Here is a 12,399-nt window from a genome sequence, read left to right on the forward strand (position 1 = left end):
TAGGCTTGGGCTGTGGGTGACCTCCACTGGCTGCTGTCTGTACCACGGCCCAGCCGAGTAGCAGATGGGGCAGGGAGGTAACCTGTTCTACCAGTTACCCCCCAGGGAGAGGAACAAAGGAAGGTGAAATGCCGCCCCTGGCTCGGGGCAGGGCTGGAAGGGTCGGGTTTTTAGTTTCTGTGTGGGAAGCAGGGAAGAAGGAGCTAGGGAGGGGGGCTGGGATTGTAGGGCCCAGCCACCCCCCATCTCAAGGGGGGGCACTGAGGCCTTTTAGCCCCAGTTCCTGTGACCAGATGACATCTGTGCTGTGCTGTATCCTGGAGAAGCAATAAACTCCCTCTAGTCTACTGGCTGGTGGAGTCTGTTCGGGCCACTACGGGAGTGCAGGAGGCGGGGGACCACGACGCGCCTTCACACCCTATTAGAAACCTGGGCTGAACGCAGAACTGAGATCAGGTGAAGCAGCTTTGGGGAGATCAAAGGTTTTGCTGTTGGGAGGCTGTGTGATTGAGTGGATAGAGCACCGGATTGGAAGTAGGGACATGGGCTTGGTAACTTGGGTATACTGTAAGCAGGACTGTCTCTGACTCTGGCCGCGCCTACACTACGAGATAAGGGCGAATCTATTAAGGACAATGTCTGGTCACCCGATTATGTGTGTGCACAGCGACTTGCCCAATGGGGCCCTGATCTCAGCTGCAGGTACAGGTGGCACCTTTGAAATCTGGGACTCTCTGGTCCGGCAGGATGTCCTCGGAAGTTGCTGGACCTAAGAGCCCTGGCAGCTGGGAGTGGGAGCCGGCCAGGAGTCCAAGGGCTGGGAGGCCCAGCCGGGGCCAGGCAGCCGAAGTTGGGCAAGCAGCTGTGAGCCCTGACTGGGCCGGTGGCAGGACGGCCAGGGCCGGAGCCCGAGCCCAGTGGCAGCAGCATCAGGAATGAGGCCAGAGCCCAAACCTGGTAGCAGCGGGACCAGGATCAGAGCCCTATCCCAAGCCTGGTGGCAGCGAGGAAACCCCAAAACTGGCAGCAGGGAGGGGCGGTGGGCTGGGAGGCAGGGGGCAGCTGACCTCCCCTGGCCTGGCAAACTCCTTCGTTCAGGACGGGTCAAGCCCTGAGAGCGCCGACCAGGGAGTTTGACCGGTGCTGACACCATCGTAATGCCGTGTAACCTCGTCAGCCTCACACACTGGTCCTCACATCTCTCCAGGGAGGGGGGTTGTCTCCATTTCTCGGGGCGAGGAGGCAGCGCAGGGAAGTGATCTCCCATGGCCACAGAGGGGGCAGGTGTCAGCCTTAGGACCTCCTTGGTTCCCAGTCCCATCCTGGGCAGCTGGAGCTCTCCATGCCAGAGTCTGTGAAAGGCTACTGGGTGTGATCTAGGGTCTCATCTGCGTCTCCTCCTCAGGCCTCCCCTGGCTCCTGTCCACATGGACTTGGCTGGGGGCAGTGAGTAGGGCACAAAACAGGGCCTGAAAAATCAGATGGTTTTCTCTTCCGCCGTGGTGGAAATGGAGCACGTAGCTGTGAGTGGTTCTGGAATCCGCCGAGAGCCATACCTCATGCAGGCCTCAGCCGAGAGCCTGTTACAGCATGTTTCATATCCTGGCCTGGCCCCTGGGTTCCTTTTGGATACAGACCAGCCTCATAATGAAATCTCTTTTTATTTCTGTTATTTTCCGAGCATCAATTTAATGTGTGGAAAGTCCTGTTGCTGTGGAGCCTAGAGTACTTAAAAGAAATCCAGTTAAAGGAATGGTCCTCTATAGAGACCCTATGTATAACAGGCGCCAAATGCAATTCAGCTGTACACAAACACATTGAGTGCACCAGAGCACTTTGACTGGCCTTGTTTCTGCATTCCACTGCTGTGCTGGACTGGAGAGACACACAAGGATGCCGCAGATACTGCAAATGAGTCTCCGTGTACTTACCTATTCAATTCAGGGTCGTACGCCCCACTCCTCACCCTCGTCCCCGAGCACCTGCCAGGAATGCATTAAGCATTGTAACTGGGAGAGCTGGTCAAGGAATTATTTTCCCTCCCATGAAAATTGAGAGGAAAACCAAACCAAAATTGCTTTTCAGTTGTTTGATGAAAATCTGAAAATATTCCACACACATGGACTTCTATTTCAGAATCTTCTTTTCGTCTAAAACGCCATTTTCCATCCACACAACATTCTGATGACAACATTTTCGAGCAGCTCTACTGCTCTGGACTTTTCAGATTCGCTTGCCTCTTTTTCCTCTTTTCTCTTGCCTGGGGAAAGAAACGCACGTGGATTTTCTCCCATTATCGTCACTGTAATGCACATCTGTGTTTGCAAAGGCAGGTTAGAGGAGTGAATCTTGCTCTTGCAGTGGCAAGGGGTGAAGTTAGTGATGGTTTGTTGTGAGACCCTGTTGGTAGCTGGTTTTGTTAAGTTTTTGTGTTTTCCACATGGACTCAGATGAAGACTGGAGCCTGTTGTCTGTTTTGGCCCCTGTGTGCTTATATGGACAGACTCCCAGATCTACTGCGAGGATTAGAATGAACCTACGCTTTGAACTTCCCCCGAATTCCTGTATGTGCTTTTGGTTCTGTAATTCTCAGTCAGAGCACTGAGAAGAAAACAACGGCCCAGGGCCTGCTAGGCTTGGTTCAAAGGCCATCAAAGTTAGCGGAAAGACTCCCATTGCTGTAATGGGCTTTAGATGAGGGCTGTGGGGGAAAAGCAGGATTTGCCTTAATGCAGTGCTGAGCCAGGTGAGCATTCTGTGGCGGATGCCTGGAGAGTGCATTTTGTGGGAACAGGTGTTCCATGCAGGGTAGGTGAAAACCTGCAGTTCCCAGGCCTGGGGCAGAGGGAGATGCTAAGTACCAATGAGAGGTGGGCTGAAATGACCCTTTGCCCTCTCAACCTGAGACCTGAGCTTGTTCAGCTCCTGGTGATATCAGTGAGAGCTGAGGGTGCCCTTCGCCAGTGGGAGGCGCTAAGAGTCTCTCAGGATCAGCCCTCCCCCAGCGTATCTGTAGCCTAATCACCTGACGGAATCACTTAACACCGTGCTTCATAAACACTAAATGCTGCACATTTTTTATATAATATTTTGAGATTCCCTTTGAACGAAGCCACAATCTTGTTTTCGCATCAAATGTACCTACTGAAGAGGGACGGGGCTGAATAATATAAGGATCGTGCCAGAGAGAATGTTTTCCCGATTATTTGTTTCCAGTGGGAAGTCAGCAGCTCTCTACAAAGAGAAACTACTGTGCATAGCTATCAGTGCGATTAAACAGTGGCAGAAGCTGCCAAGGAGTCAACATCGTGGGATATATTCAAGGCTAGACTTGACAATTATCCATCAGGGATGCTTTAGGCACAATGAAATTTCAGCTGCTGTGATCCGAGGAGGGAATGGATTTAATGACCCAGTAGGATGCTCCCGTCTAACCTAAATTATTCCACAAATACATTTCGGGCCGTCCTTACGGAAGGGAGTCCAGGCTGGGGAGGAAACAGGCTCAGCAGCAGACTTTTGTCTGGCAGCAGCTCTCGCAGGCCGTTGCAACAGTGAGGGGCTGTGGAAGAAATAGCATCTCAGCCCTGAGCTGGGTGGCTCCAGAGGAGTGACAGAGCTTGGCACGAGGGGTTTATTTTAGCTCTTAAGTTTCAATCTGTCAAAAAATTTGATTTAATGCCTTGGAAAAAGTAAACACCTCTACCTGGCTGATGATGCTTTTCGTTCCCAGAAGGCCTATGTCATGAGGTAACTGGGCACTTTAAAGGGAGTTGAGGCTCAGTCTACCCACCACAGACTTCTTCAAACCCAGCTTGGCCCACCTGGAAGCAATTAGCCAGCTCTGCAGTTAATTGGCTCATGAGCACTTGGGCCTGTAATGAGTGTTGCCAGGTGTCAGGTTTTGAACGGGAATGCCGGCTCGAAAAGGAACCTGGTGGCTCCGGCCAGCACTGCTGACTGGGCCATTGAAAGTCCTGTCAGTGGTGCAGTGGGGTGAGGGCAGGCTGCCTGCCCACCTTGGCTGCGCATGGCTCCTGGAAGCAGCAGTATGTTCCTGTCACCGGGGCAACTAGAGGGGGCGGCAAATGCTGCCCCTGCCCCCAGCACCAGCTTTGCAGCTCCCATTGGTTGGAAGCTGCAGGGATGGGGCAGTGGACAGAACCACCTGGCTGCACCCCTGCCTTGGAGCTGCAGGGGGACATGCCACCGATTGTGGGAGCTGTTTGAGGTAGCCTGCACCGCTGAGTCCTGCCCCAGCCCTGATCCCACTTCTTCCCTCCCAAGCCCTCTGTGTGGTGTGGAGAGACACTTCAGTGGCCTGGCGCCGCCGTGGCAGGCAGGGAGCCAGCCTGAGGATCCCACTGGGCTGTCAGCGGGGAGCTGCCTAGGGAAATACTTCTTGGCTAGAGCCTGCCTCTGGCACCCCATCCCCTCGCACACTGTAACTCCCTGCCCTAGGTCACAACCCCTTCCTGCACCAGATCACCATCCAAACTCTCTGCATCCTCCTTCCCCCAGGTCAGAATCCTCTCCTGCACCCATGCCCCCTCCCAGGCCAGCTCTGGTGGAGCCCAGCCCTGGGGCCAGGAATATTCCTGGTGCCAGGACATCACAGTCCCATATCGTTTGCCGCCTGTGGTTGTGTCCCTGCCTATCCCTGCTAATAGTCATTGATGGACCTATCCTCCTTGAATTGATCTAATTCTTTTGGGAATGCTGTTCTAGTTTCCGCCATCATAACATCCCCAACAACAGCATTTTGCACTTCTTTTGCTTTGATGTAATGGCCATAAAGCCATTTGATAGGAAAGATGCTCAGATAGCCTAGTGCTGGGCAGCAGCACAGAGCTCCCAGATAAAGGCTGTGAAAGCTGCTTAACTGAGTCAAAAGGGGGTGATGAAGTCAGAGCATGAGCTGGGAAGAGTCCCATAACCTTTTACCAACAGCTGGAAAGGGGCACAGAGGGGGCTGCACAGGGGTCACAGCATTCTCCAGAGTCTGGTATTTACATTCGAGTTCACCACAGAGTGTCATGCGAGGTCTCGGGTAAAAGCTGGTGTCACACTGGTCGTGCATATCATTGTATAACACATGCATGGATGATGTGTACCGAGTGATGTGTACAAACTGAAAATTGGGTTCTTGCAGTCTGTGTCTAGGGACTGCTGACCAGTAAAGGTGAAAAACAGGTTCTGTGTCAGAGGAGAAATGTTATCTGGCTGGCTGTTTACATGTCAGGTCAGTATTGTCTAGGCACAGTGGTCTCCTCTCCCCAGCCTGAGTGGAATGCTAATGAAGGATTGTGAAAACATCAGAGAGAGAAAAGTAACAGGAAAAAATGAAGCAGCAGGAGGGTGGGGAGGGGAGCCCTATCTTAAGGCACAGAGTTTGCTGTAGTATATTTGATAAAAAGACACCCAGGCATCCTTCCTTGAGGAAGAAAATAAACAGCAAGTTTGCTTCATGAAAAAGGGATCCATCTTGACCCACGTTTTGCTGAAAATGCTAGAGAGAACCCAGACAAGTTGTGCTTCTTTAGACGTGAAGGGAAGCTGTTAGTTAAGTTTAGTCTCTAGAAAGTATGTTATGATTTTCTTTCACTTGGTAACCATTTGGTACCCATACTCTCATTCGCTGTTACTTGAATCTCTGCCTTTGATAATAAAAACGAGCAGTACTGTGGCATCTTAGGATACGCCTACAGTGCAGCATTATTTCGGAAAAACTGACATTATTCCAAAATAACAAAGAATGCGTCTACGCGGCAAGCCATTATTTCGAAATAATGTCGAGCTGGAGGAATGCTTACTCTGACTCCTGGTAACCCTCATTTTACAAGGAGTAAGGGAAGGCGAAGGAAGAGTGTTCTTCCTTCGACTTCTTGCTGTGTAGACAGCGCCAAAAGCCGAATTAAGCTCTTTCGATTTCAGCTACGCTATTGATGTAGCTGAAGCTGCACAGCTTAGTCTGAGTTAAGTCCAGCTGTGTAGACGGTATGTCTAGACTACATGGCTCCGTCGATGGAGCCACGTAGATTTGTTTTTTGGCAAAGGCAAATGAAGCCGTGATTTAAATGATCGCGGCTTCATTTAAATTTACATGGCTGCCGCGCTGAGCCGACAAACAGCTGATCAGCTGTTTGTCCGCTCAGCGTGCTAGTCTGGACGCTCCCCTGCCGACATCAAAGCCTTTTGTTGGCAGCCCTGGTAAACCTCATCCCACGAGGAATAATGGGGCTGCCAACAAAGGGCTTTGATGTCGGCAGAAGAGCGTCCAGACTAGCGCGCTGAGCCGACAAACAGCTGATCAGCTGTTTGTCGACTCAGCGCGGCAGCCATGTAAATTTAAATGAAGCCGCAATCATTTAAATCGCGGCTTCATTTGCCTTTGCCTACAACCCTAATCTACATGGCTCCATCGATGGAGCCATGTAGTCTAGACACAGCCTTAGAGTCTAACAAAAACACCTATATAGTATCATGAGCTTTCATGGGCAAAACCCACTTCTTCAGATAAGATGATCTTGAGTCTCAAAATCATTTCATCTGAAGAAGTGGGTTTTGCCTACGAAAGCACATGATACTGTACAGATGTTAGTCTCTTTGGGTATGTCTACACTACCCCGCTAGTTCGAACTAGCGGGGTAATGTAAGCATACCGCACTTGCAAATGAAGCCCGGGATTTGAATTTCCCGGGCTTCATTTGCATAAGCGGGGAGCCGCCATTTTTAAAACCCCGCTGGTTCGAACCCCGTGCAGCTCGAACTACCGGTACACCTCTTGGAATCCTAGTTCGAACTACCTAGTTCGAGCCCCATGTAGCCGTGCTGCACGGAGTTCGAACCAGCGGGGTTTTAAAAATGGCGGCTCCCCGCTTATGCAAATGAAGCCTGGGAAATTCAAATCCCGGGCTTCATTTGCAAGTGCGGTATGCCTACATTACCCTCCTAGTTCGAAGTAGGAGGGTAGTGTAGACATACCCTAAGGTGCCACAGGACTACTCACTGTTTTTAATAGCACAGACTAACACAGCTTCCCCGCTGAGACTTTGATAATGAATTGATCCTTGTTTTCAGTACAAATGGATTGAAGTATGATGGTGGTGTTAAGCTGTCTCCTGAAGCTGGTGTATATTGATGCATTGGGAACAGCAGGCTGGGTGATTGTGTTCATGGCCAGTGGGGCAGGAGTCAGGCTCTGCAGGGAAATCTTGGAGGGCTTGGGGCCTGGAGTGTGCACAGGCCTGCGATGGGGAGAGATATGGAGGCCTGGAAGACGCTTCCTGTGTTGCTAGAAGTTGGAGGGGGTCAGGCAGCTAACCTATAGCAGGCACAGGTATGGCTTCATGCTAAATACAGATGGGAGCAGGGGTGCCCCTGGGGAATGTCCCAGGAGGTGATGGAGTTGGATCCTGTGCAGGGAAGATGACCATGGCACCTAGGTTTTGAGCACATCAGAGAGGGGCCATATGGGTATTGAAGAAGGAATCTGCAGTGACCGACACAGGTAGCCATGAGGACTGGGGGTGAGACTTTGGGGCTGTCTGGACACAAAGACAACTATGACTCCTAGAAAGATGATGGAAGAAGAAACAACAGGATTTCACACAGCCTGGATGTGCCGGGCAAGGAATGGGGAGGAACTCGGGAAGCTGGGGGCTTTGTCAGCAGTGATAGAGCCTAGAGGGGGGAGTGGATCAGGTGTTGGCAGAAAGGAGGAGTTTCGGTTTGGCCATGTAAGAACAAGCTCAGCAGCGTAACTCCAATGGGGAATCTCTCTTGCTGAATAGCCAACTCTGGCGTATACATCACTCATTTTGCCCTCATTCCATTGGATGGTGATGGGCAGGAATGAAGAGGCGACGTTGGTCCGATAAAATGACTCGTGGTGAGTTGCTCTCTTGACTCTGACTGGAGTCTTGAAGTCTGAAGGTTCTGCCTCCCTGGGTGCATCGCTTGCTTTTCTGGGAAGCACGGAGCTCTCTCTTTGTCTGGATAGGACCATCGCCTGGTTCAGTGCTTGGGGGAGCCAGGTCTCCACGGGGGAAGCAGGATTTGCCATTTTATTACCTTCCACTAATCCCACTCGTCTGATAGTCTACCTCCTCAGCTGGCTTTCTACAGTCCTGAGATGGAACGGTGAGCCTTTCTTTTCTAGTGTTGGAGAAGAAGCTACTGTAAGACCTTTATCCAACCTGGTTATTTTTATGCGGTGTTCCGTCATCGTGCCTCAGCTTGTCAGCTCTGTCAAAGCCTGGACACTGCGCCCAAGCGTTGACTCAACTGTCCTCATGCTTAGTGACACATTCATGTTGGCAGGAAAGCTGCAGAAATCCCACCGAAGGGGAAGCAAGCAGAATTCGGTAGATGTGTGTGGGACATTCTCCCAGAAGTGGATTGAAAACAGGTGCTCGTCTAGTGCTCCAAACGGGAGGTTTAGACACCATAGACTCCCTGCGGCACAGGCTGTAATGCCAGCAGAGCTGACTTAATCCTCACACGACCCTAAATCGACTCCCGGTGGATCAATCACGGCAGCCCTCAGACAGAGGAGAAAAATGTTGGCAAAATTCTTCCTGGCTGTTTTTCCCCCGTGCTTGCTGTTGGATTTCTTTAGCTCTGCGATGTCCTCCAGAACTTGGTCTGATTAGGGAGTGGGGACGTGAGATTTGCCTTCCCCATGTGCGGGGGAAGAGCCGGGAAGATTTTAGAAAAGGCAAGAAGTAGCAGCTTGCAAAACTAATATAAATGGTCTAACTCCCGGCCATGTCAGAAGAGCTCAGAACTGGTTTTACTGCATCTGGAGGAGGCTGATGAGATGCATTAATACACCCCCAGCCTTACACCTGTTGCAATGACAGACCAAATCCCTGTCATCCAAAGACAAGCTCCTTTGTGCTCCAGGGAGAAAGAAGCCATCAAAAGGGTGGTTTGCCTGAGTCGAAGATTGGATTGCAGTAATTGTAATCCCCGGAGCCTAGAGAGATGAGGAGAGTCAGAAGAAGGCGACCAAGAAACAAACATGAGATGGTGAGAGACCAGAGAGGGAGCGTGAAGAAGCCAGTCATGGCTTTCTGGGAGATTACCCCTCCGTCTCTGAGCACCTACGGCATGGGGGGCAGCTTCTGCGTGTGTAGGGGTTAGTTGTGGAGTGACAAAGGAAAGCAGCAACAGAGGGGTTGCTGTTGTGTCCTGAAGCTTGCCGCCTGCTCTGCACGCTGGGTATTTGCTTTCTGGCTATTTCGTTGCCTCCGGCAGAATCCCCAGTGAATGGTCAGACCCCTCCAGGGTGGATGAGTAGTGGAGTTGGCTGCTCTTTATGTGGGAGTCAGGCAGAAATAATTAGGGAGGCAAAAAGGCAGCAGCAGTTGTCATGGGTGGGGGGCACAAGATGCTGCAGGATGCTGCTAATTGCTCCTACGGAGCCGGAGTCAGGTGTTAAATAAATATTATGGCCTGCCAGCCAGCTGGGGGAATGAATTCAGGCGGCGTGCGCTGTTGCCTGCCGCAATGTGCTGTAAAGAGCCTGGCAGGGCCCGGACAATGCAGCCAGTGGGAGAGACGGTTAATTTTGTTTTTGCTGGAGGCCGTTATGCTTGAAATCTCTCCCTGGGGTGGCAGCTCTTCTGGCTTAAAGATCGCATAACCCAGCAAGCTGGGCCTTTCTGCACAGCCAGAGGGATCTGCTGCTGTAACACGTTTAGAGTCACTGAGGTTCCAGCTGCCGGCTGGGCTCCTTTGTCCATTTGCTGGCGCATTGCGGGCAGCAGCAGCACTGGGGACCCCCGCTGGCCCAGGCTCAAACCAGCTTTTAGGGCACACGGTTCTGTCTCTGACCAGGTGGTCAGGAGCCCTCGTGCAGGACGCTGCTCAGGCCATGGTTGATTACCCGGCTGCTGGGCGGTAGCGACCACTGACAGGGGTGGGATGGACCCACCCAGCGGAGGCACAAAGCTGTGCCACCCTGCTCTGCCCCCGGCACTTCCAGGACTGTGGGAAGGCAGCTTATGCCTCCTGGAGCTGCCGTAGGCCCGTCTGATCCACAGCCTATGGATCAGACTCGGGCCCATGTAGCCTTGGCTCCCATGGGAATAGCCAGGGACCCCTGCCAGTCCCAGCATGGCTCTGTCCTGGAGAGGGGTCGGGGCAGGGGCTCCCTGCACTAGGGAGGCAGGTGCCTAGCTGCACTGTGACCCCTTTGTGTCCACAAAGAATTAACCTCAAAGGCGCATGACCCCCGAAGCCTGCGCCACCCAGACTGCTTTGCTCTGTGGCAGCAAATGCCTCTCTGCAGCGTGGGTGCAATAACACACGCTCCTCCACCCCCCTCACAGGTCAGTGACTCGGCTCCCAGGGCTGCAGCTTCCGCCTGGCAAAGAACAAGCTCTTCCAGGGCCATTTATTCTATTTAACAGTTTAATTTTGGAGCTGAAATGATGCATGTAGCGTTGCGGCTGGCTCACTGACTCTCAGGTGGCTTTCATTGGTGGGCAGGCTCACCCACGGCTTATTGCGAATGGGGCTTGCAAAAACAATGGAAGCAATCGTTAATTAGCTTCCACCACAGGCTAGGCGCAGCCAAGGATGGAGACAAGGAGCTAGGCTTAGGGAAGACACTAAGGCTGTGTCTAGACTGGCAAGATTTTGCGCAAAAGCAAGCGCTTTTGCGCAAAATCTTGCTGCCTGTCTAGACTGGCCACGAGTATTTGCGCAAGAACACTGACTTTGTAATGTACAAAATCAGTGGTTCTTGCGCAAATACTTTGGCGCTCCTGCTCAGGGATAAGCCCTTTTGCGCAAGTATTCTTGCGCAAGAGGGCCAGGATAGACAGGCAAGTTAATTTCTTGCGCAAGAATGCCCAATGGCTAAAATGGCCATCGGAACTTTCTTGCACAAGAGAGCGTCTACACTGGCACGGATGCTTTTGCACAAAAGATTTCTTTTGCGCAAAAGCATCCGTGCCAGTGTAGACACTCTCTTGTGCAAATACTTTTAACGGAAAAACTTTTCTGTTAAAAGTATTTCTGCGAAATCATGCCAGTCTAGGCACAGCCTAAGGGAACTGAATTGGGTGACGTGTGCGTGCCATGGACCAGATGAGTGTCCCACCCATACACTTATTCTGTAACTTTCCTTAGCTGCTTTGCCTTTCCCCCTTCTCTTCCAGCCTCTCAGCGTGTCAGGTCCAGGGGCCAAATGCAGAACTGATGGGTTATGGGTTGGTGAGTGGGTATGAAACTAGTTGCTGAGTCCCTGGTTGTGAGATTTACAATACTGAGGGGGAGAAAAAGCGTAAGCAAGTTAGAATCACCTCTCAGTTTGGTCCCTGGTTCTTGCCCCTGCAATAACTTACAGTCCAAATAAGGCCCAAGGGCAAGGATACGTTCTGTGGCAATAAGCACAAAGAGATTCTCCATCTCCAGCCTCACTCCGTCCTAGGCCCGCGTGGCTCTTGTTTCTCAAGAGCATTTGATGAAATCAGGGTCTGTTTCTTAAGCGCTTATCTGCTGTTCTCCTCTTGAAATCATCATTCTCTTCTCCCCGTGACATCATAATTGTTTTCATAGCAACCAGCTGTAAGGTGACAAAGGGAAGATTGTGTCTTTGGATGAGGCTGAGGGGGAGAGAGGCGGCAGAGGCCAATAACCGACTGAACACAGGTGCTGAGATGACATGCAGCTACCAATAGTCTCAAGGTGATCTTCTCCCCCCCCCTCCCTCCCGGCTCTGGCTGCATTGAGCCCTGCCCCCCATTATCTAGTGACATTAAGTCAGGCATTAACATGAATTAGAAACTGATCCAGAACCCCAGGAATTCAAGAGTTAACTATTCCTCCCTCCCTCCCTCAAGTCAGCCGGATTCGCCTCTTCTTCGCACAATAATTCTCCTGGCGGCAGGTCCCTGTTCTTGTGTAGAACGGATTCGTATTCTTTGCTCTTCATTTGCAGCTTTGTGCAAGGCCCATGTTCAGCAAATATAATTGCAGCAACTGGATCACAGGTCTAGAGATTTGGGAGAATCCTTTGCAAATATTTGCAAGTCTCTGCACTGAATATTTTGTGAAACCAAGAGGCTGAGCGTAATTGGCAATTTGTGCGAGGATTCCAGGCCTGGGACATACGTTGTGAGAGGTTGTGCACACCTGCTACAAAATACCTACATAAATAGACACCGCTTTCACATGCCTGGATCAATCTCTCCCCTCTGCCATAGACGCAGCCTAAGCTATGAGACGCTTGGCTGACTCCTTTCTAGGATCACATCCTTCCCATTAAAAGGTGACCACAACTAAACACTGTTCACGTGGCCAGGTCTCAGCAGTGCCCTTTGTCGTAATTGGGAGAGGCTGCCCTGTGTCTGAGGGAGAGATTGTATTTTTCTAAGGGCAAGCTAT

At 51.5% G+C, this 12,399-nt stretch overlaps 1 protein-coding gene across 4 annotated transcripts in view; it reads left to right on the forward strand.

The window, feature by feature from the left end:
- The window catches only part of LINGO1 (leucine rich repeat and Ig domain containing 1), a 515,304-nt gene that overhangs the window by 30,385 nt on the left and 472,520 nt on the right, over positions 1–12,399 (forward strand). Inside the window, exon 1 of one of the 4 annotated variants that reach the window (XM_006126248.5) lies at positions 11,585–11,700. The exons of the other annotated variants lie outside the window; for them this stretch is intronic. The gene's annotated coding sequence lies outside the window, so the exon portion shown is untranslated. Of the gene's footprint in view, positions 1–11,584; positions 11,701–12,399 lie in introns of those variants that run through there. 4 annotated transcript variants of the gene reach the window in all.

The sequence above is a fragment of the Pelodiscus sinensis genome, chromosome 14 (assembly GCF_052426305.1).
Source record: "Pelodiscus sinensis isolate ZL-2025 chromosome 14, ASM5242630v1, whole genome shotgun sequence".
Lineage (NCBI taxonomy): Eukaryota > Metazoa > Chordata > Testudines > Trionychidae > Pelodiscus > Pelodiscus sinensis.